This window comes from Arachis ipaensis, chromosome B1, assembly GCF_059453495.1.
Source record: "Arachis ipaensis isolate K30076 ecotype BB chromosome B1, ASM5945349v1, whole genome shotgun sequence".
In the NCBI taxonomy this organism is placed as follows: Eukaryota; Viridiplantae; Streptophyta; class Magnoliopsida; order Fabales; family Fabaceae; genus Arachis; species Arachis ipaensis.
This window is the reverse complement of record NC_142436.1, coordinates 72,122,552-72,128,717: the sequence shown is the minus strand read 5'-3', so window position 1 is coordinate 72,128,717 and position 6,166 is coordinate 72,122,552.

Below are 6,166 nucleotides of genomic sequence, written 5' to 3'. Positions count from 1 at the left end.
CCATAAAATTTTCCATACTTAAATTATACACAATATCTATATTAAGCTAACCAAGGATTCAACTTGGGATTTTTATTTTGTTTTTCTGCTTAAGGCTAGTAATGTGGTTATGGAATAGAGGGGGGTTAAAAAGCTCAAAGTGGCTAACAAGGGTGACATAAAATGGTAGGCTTATTTGGGATAAGTGAGTGAAAACAAGTAATAGCCTCAATCATATGCAAGCATGTAAATACACTAAATAATGGTCATATAGAGTGGAACAAAGTAAAGATTGCAATTATAGAGAAGAAAACACACAAGAATAAAAATTTATGGTTAAATAATGTAACCATATAAATAAGCTCAAAATCTCACAGGTTGTGTGTTCTTAGCTTTTTAAACTATGTTCCAAATACAACTTCAAACAAGTTTTAATAGAAAAGTTTTTAATTTAAATTAGTGAAATACTATAAAAATTTCTTGAAAAAGAAAATATTACTTCAACCAAGTGGTAACTAAATGCATAAAATCAAACAAACATGCAATTAAATATGCAAATGCAGCAATTAACAAAGAAAATAAAATATTGGTGTTGAGAAGAAAATAACTAACCCATGGAGATCGGTATCGACCTCCCCACACTTAAAGATTGCACCGTCCTCGGTGCATGCTAAGATGTACAAGTGGACGGGTTGCTTCAACTGATACTTTTCTCCAAAGATTGTGCAGGTGGACTTGTTTGTCTTCCCATTAAGAAGCTTTTCCTCTCCCTTTGTGGTGGCCATCCTGAAAGAAGAGGGAAAAGAAGAAAAGTAACCCAAAATAAAGATAGAAAATAAATAAAATATGGGTATTAATACCAGATAATAAGGGTCTCAATTGCATGGTAGCTACAACATGCAAGTGAGAAAATAGTAGAAGTATATGGCAAATCAAGAGTGCAAAAATTTGCAACAATGGGGAAGAGAGTGCAAGACAATATAAATTAATGTCAATACAAAATTAATACAAATATCATAAAAGATTAGCATTTGACTTAAATAATATTACTCAACAGTGTAAAACAAGTCACTGAGCACCAAAATAATACCAGAAAAGACACAACAATTGAATATGAACAAGTGACACCAATGAAAAAATAATAATAAATTTAGAAAAGAAAAGAAAAATATGCACAAAATTAAAATGTAATGAATGAAATATGCAAATAAATTAAGTAAAATAGAATGAAGGTGAAAAGGAATGAGAAGTGAAAGAAATAAAGTAAGAAAGAAAGAAGAAAAAAGAAAAGATAGAAGAGATTAGGATTAGAAAAGAAAAGACAAGATAATTGGCGCTGATCTGGAGAAGTTGTGCGGCGCAGGCGACGCGGACGCGTGAGTGACGTGGTCACGTGGTGCCCGATAAGGTCAGGTGACGCAGACGCGTGGGTCATGCGATCGCGTGGCCTGATTTGTGCGATTGGCGCGAGAGCAGCCTCGCGTTCGCGCAACTCTCTGTTTCATTCGCATATTGCCAAATTTTTGGGTGACGCGTGCGCGTGGGTGACGCGCACGCGTGAATGGCCTCTTTTTGAATACTGACGCGGACGCGTGGGGCACGCGTTCGCGTGGGGCACGCGTTCGCGTGGTGGGGCTGTGCTTCCAGCATGGTTCCAGCCCCACTCCATCATAACTTACTGCCAAACACATTTTTACGTCGATTTTGCAGGGCACGCGTTCGCGTGGGTGACGCGGACGCGTGGGAGGCATGTTTTCAAAAATGACGCGGACGCGGTCGCGTGGGGCAATTTGTGCCAAAGGCACGCCTCCAGCCATGCTCTCGCGTGACTCTCTGTTCAATTTTCTTTTCTTCCCAATGCACTGGCGACGCGGGCGCGTCGGCGACGCTGTTGCGTCGCGTGCGATTTTTTTTAATGCAGTATGCAGAATGCAAAATGATATGGATGTTATGAGTAATTCCAGGTTCAATGATATAAAATAAAATAAAACTAAAAAATAAACAAAACGAAATAAAATTAAAATTGAAAAAGAAACGATCATACTATGGTGGGTTGTCTCCCAGCTAGCACTTTTAGTTAAAGTCCTTAAGTTGGACATCTGGTGAGTTTGTTGTCATGGTGGCTTGTGCTTGTATTGATCCTTGAATCCCCACCAATGTTTGTGATTCCAATGGCCTCTGGGGTCCCAAACTAGGTGCAGAAAACCTTCAAGCAGGTTAAAGCAAGTGACAAGGCCCCAAGAGTGTTGATTTCTAGACTGAATTCCGGGGTCCCAGACCTTGCTTTTCCACCCGTCTTCTTGTTGATCATCATGATTCCATCCGGGTAGCAAGCAATCTGAATTCTCACTGAAGCGTCCAAACAACTTCCTAGACCCATTCAATTGAGCTCTACACCAACACTTGTACTCCAGTGCGGAATGTGGAACCTTAATGAACCTTGCCTGACAACTCCAACCACTAGCCATCTTCCTCTTACTCTTAATGCCACAAAGAGCTCTAAGTTGACCATCCGTCTCCAGTAGCCCATATTCAAGTGGAATTAGAAAGCTAAGGGATATGAATTTTACCCACTTGAATGTTGTAAAGGATGATGGCAACTTAGGGGGAGGGGTCTCCAACCACTTTGGCAAGGTAATTGCAGGCTTTACTCCCGTGAGTGCCTTCTTGACACTTTCCACCTTTTTGCAAGCTTCTTCAATATCAACATCTTCTTCTTGGTAGATTTCTTCCAATTTAATCTCTTCTTCATTGCTTACCAAGGGCATGGGAGGCTGTGCTTCTGCTTCTTTAGTCTCTATCTCTTGATCAACCTCTTCCAAGTCTTCAACCATGATATGCCTTGGAGGTTGTACACCCTCTTCAACATCAAATTCAAACGTCTTGGAAGGAGGTTCTATGATTTGAATTTCCCATGGAGGTTCCGCATCTCCTAAATCTTCAACCACTTCCTCTTCTTTAGCTATTACGGTTTCCTCCACTTGTTCCAATACAAAGGTATGTTCTTCATTGTCCATTGGAGTTTCTAGTGTCTCCTTTATGCTACGCTCTTTTATTGATTCTCCACATGTAGCCATGGGAGCACTTTGAGTGTCCGAGTGTTGAGAAGCTAATCGACTTATCGCTTGATTTAGTTGATATAGAGTTGCATGAAATCGATCCGCTGATTCCTTGAGATGATTCCTTGAGATGATCCCTTGATTTTTGTTTCGCTTGGATTGCATGATTAGGATCATATGGCTCTTGGGTAGATGGATATGGACATGATGTATATGGAGGTGGTGGTTCCTGGGAGTAATTGGGTTGAAATTGGGGTGGTTCTAGATATGGTTCATATGGCTCATAAGGTGGTTTGTGTGGTGGATAAGGGTTAGGATCATATGAGGGTGTTTGGTGGTAAGGGGCTTGTGAGTATGGTGGTCCAGAATCATGTTGAGGAGAGGGTTTATAGGCACATGGTGGTGGTTGTTGATAGTCCATTGGAGGTGGTTGTTGCCATGAGGGTTGATCAAATCCTTGTGGCTCCTCCCATCTTTGATTGTTCCAACCTTGATGCCTGTTCTCATTGTAATTTCCTTTTCCTGCAATATAATTGTAACCAGACTCATAGCCAAAGGGGTGAGAGTTCATAGTAACAAATAAAAATTAAAAACAAAAATAAAAACAATTTTAAATTAAAAGGTTATTGAAATTTAAATTTTGAATTTAAAAATTAAATTTTGAATTTTGAATTTTAAATTTTGAAATTTGAATTTTGAAATTTGAAATTTGAATTTTGAAAATTGAATTTTGAATTTTGAATTTTGAAAAAGTCAACAATATAAGATAAATATTTGAAAAAGTTTTAAATTTTGAAAAAGTTTGATTTTAAAATTTTAAATTTAAATTTTGAATTTTGAATTTTAAAATTTAAATATTTTAAAATTTGAAATTTGATTTTTGAAATAAGATAAGATAAGATTTTGAAAAAGATATGATTTTTGAAAAAGATTTGAATTTTGAAATTTAAAACTAAGATAAGATAAGATAAAAATTTTAAAATCAAAATCTGAAATTTTTTTTATGCAAATTTTGAAAATTCAATTAAAATAAAGAGAAAAGATATTTTTGAATTAAATGAGGAAAGAGAAAAACAATAAAATGACACAAAACTTAAAACTTTTAGATCAAAACGAAGAAAACAACTAAGAACAACTTGAAGGTCAAGATGAACACGAAGAACAAAAAAAAATTTAATAACTAAAAAAAAACCAATAACCTCTTAATTTATGAAAAAGCAAAAATAAAAACAAAAATAAAAACAAATAAACAAGCAAAAAGCAAATATTTACAATAACCAATAATAAGGCACACATTTGGAATTCCCCGGCAACGGCGCCATTTTGAAGAACGAAACTCTCGCGCGATCTAGAATTTTCACAAATAAGTTCCCGTTGTAAGTATAGCTTCTAGACCGACAAGAATTCCTTTCTTACAAACGTTTGGTTGTCACAAGTAACAAACCACTTTGAAATTGATAACCGAAGTATTTAACCTCGGGTCGTCTTCTTAAGGAATTGTAGGGAGGTGTTCTTATTATTGGTTATGAGTCTTGTAAATTGGGGGTTTTGAAAGTAAGGAACAGGTAATTTAAATGACAAGTAAAATAAATTAACAATAATAAAATATCTTGGCAAGGTATAAAAATTTGGAAGTCCTATCCTAGTTACTTCTATGAGAATGGAAGTTAATCCCACTTAGTTAACCCTTATGAAAGCAAGGGAAAGTCAAGTGAACTAATTAGATAGATTCCCAAGTCCTAGCCAACTCCTAAGGAAAGACTAAAGTTAGTGGAATACCAGTCAATTTAGCCGACATAACAACCAATCACGGATAGTTGATAACTAAAGAGCTTCCAGTTAATCAATTAAAGCCAAGAGTATAAAAAGCTAAATTATTTATATAAATAAAGGAAAGCAATAATAATTCTGAAATACCTCAAATTGTACTAATAAAGATATCAAACGTAACATGGAAAAGTTCATAAATTAAATCGGGAAAATAAATAAAAGGAACGTTGAAACTGAGAAGAAGTTGAAATAATAAGTTGAAATAATAAAATTGAAATCCTAATTCCCTTAAGAAGAATCCTAATCCTAAATCCTAAGAGAGAGGAGAGAACCCCTCTCTCTAAAAACTACATCTAAAACTAAAAATTATGAATTATGAGCTTATGATTATGAATAAATGGATTCCTCCACTTTATAGCTTCTAATCTGTGTTTTCTGGGCCGGAAACTGGGTCGAAAACAGCCCAGAAATCGCTGGAGAAGAAATCTGCCACGCTGATTTTCGTCACTGCGACGCGTCCGCGTGGAGCGTGCGTTCGCGTCATCTAACGTCAGGGAAACTATGGCATATTATATATCAAATCGAAGCCCCAGACGTTAGCTTTCCAACGCAACTAAAACCGTATCGTTTGGACCTCTGTAGCCTAAGTTATGACTGTTTTAGTGCGAGAGGATCAGGCTGACAGCTTTGCAGTTCCTTCAACTTCTTGTATTCCTTCCACTTTTGCATGCTTCCTTTCCATCCTCTAAGCCATTCCTGCCCTGTAATCCCTAAAATCACTTAACACACATATCAAGGCATCTAATGATAATGAGAAAGGGTTAAACATATCAAAATTAAGACCAAAGAAGCATGTTTTCAATCATAGCATAAAATCAGGAAGGAAAACGTAAACTCATGCAAATCATATGAATAAGTGTATGAAAGATTGATAAAATCCACTCAATTGAGCACAAGATAAACCATAAAATAGTGGTTTATCATAGCTCCTGCATTTTTGAGTTCGAATGGCATGACGACATAGTAGTAGTTTGCTTTAGGAGTTAGGAAAGAGGTTTTTTCTTGATTAGGTGGATACATTGGGATTTGATTGTATCCTGAATAAGCGTCCATGAATGTGAGGTATTTGTATCCGAAGGAGGCATCCACTAGAGTGTCGATATTTGGAAGTGGATAGGGATCTTTTGGGTAAGCTTTCTTGAGGTCGGTGTAATCAGTGCACATCCGCCATTTTCCATTTGACTTTTTCACCAAAACAACATTGGCTAGCCGTAGGGGGTACTTGACTTCTCTTATGAATCCTGCCTCCAGTAAAGCTTGTACCTGTTCTTCCATAGCTTGGGATCTTTCCGGTCCGA